At 36.9% G+C, this 1,091-nt stretch overlaps 1 protein-coding gene across 1 annotated transcript in view; it reads left to right on the top strand.

Moving 5' to 3' along the window:
* The window catches only part of LOC117168895 (CD151 antigen-like), a 1,043,984-nt gene that overhangs the window by 239,620 nt on the left and 803,273 nt on the right, over positions 1–1,091 (top strand). The gene's annotated exons all lie outside the window — the stretch shown is intronic.

Raw genomic sequence — 1,091 nt, 5'->3', positions numbered from 1 at the left:
GCCCATGCTCTTCATGCTTGCATCTAGTTTATTCAACATTCTTTGTAGGTCTTCGATAGACTCTGCCATAACAACCTTATCATCTGCGAACGCTAACCCTCGAACCCTTACTGCTTCGAGATCCACACCCTCTTCGTCGAAGAGAGCCATTCTTAAACACTTGTCCATACATGATATAAATAAACATGAAGACATAACGCATCCTTGTCTAACTCCTTGAATAATATCAAAACAGTCACTCAGTTTCCCATTCACTCTTACACTCGCTTTGCTACCTGTCTATATTGTTTTTATAGCTTGTAGGATCCATCCATTGAAACCATACTCTTTCAGGACTTCCCAAAGTTTACTTCTATCTACCTTGTCAAAAGCTTTTTCTAGGTCAACAAATGCACAGAAAACTTTTTTTCCTACTCTCAAACTTTTTTCTGTTATTTGCCTTAAGCTAAATATTTGATCCGTACTTGACCTTCCCGGCATAAACCCACTTTGGACTTCCCAAATCTTTGTTCCCGTTATTTTCATTACCCTACTAATAAGTATTTTTGAAAATATTTTACTTACGGTGCTTAATAAGCTAATCCCTCTGTAATTATTGCACTCGCTTTTATCTCCCTTTCTCTTGTATATTGGTACTATAATCGCTTCTTTCCAATCGTCTGGGACGTCTCCCATCTCGAAACATAAATTTATCAATTCGCAAACTCTATGTGGTATGTACTCTCCACCGTGTTTAAGCATTTCAGCATTAATACCGTATAACCCGGCAGCCTTACCGTTTTTCAAGTTCTTAATTATATCCCTAACCTCAGTTACACATACTTTTTCAATTGAGTTTTCCAACGCATCGTGTGCAACATCGCAGTTGTGGTGTCCTATAGCTTCATCTCCGAATTGTCTCCTAAAATAGTCTGTGAAAGCCTCTAGTATTTCATCTGCATCATATACCATTTCCCCTTTACTATTTCTCATGTTGACAATTTCTGTAATTTTGTTTCCTTTCATTTTTTTATAAAGTAGTTTCCTGCTCCCTTCAAAGTCGTTTTGTATTTTTATCTCTTCTTCTGCTCTAATTGTATCTTTACTTTCTT

This window comes from Belonocnema kinseyi, chromosome 3, assembly GCF_010883055.1.
Source record: "Belonocnema kinseyi isolate 2016_QV_RU_SX_M_011 chromosome 3, B_treatae_v1, whole genome shotgun sequence".
Lineage (NCBI taxonomy): Eukaryota > Metazoa > Arthropoda > Insecta > Hymenoptera > Cynipidae > Belonocnema > Belonocnema kinseyi.
Note: the sequence above shows the minus strand (reverse complement) of the source record. Positions and strands in the feature narration are given on the sequence as shown.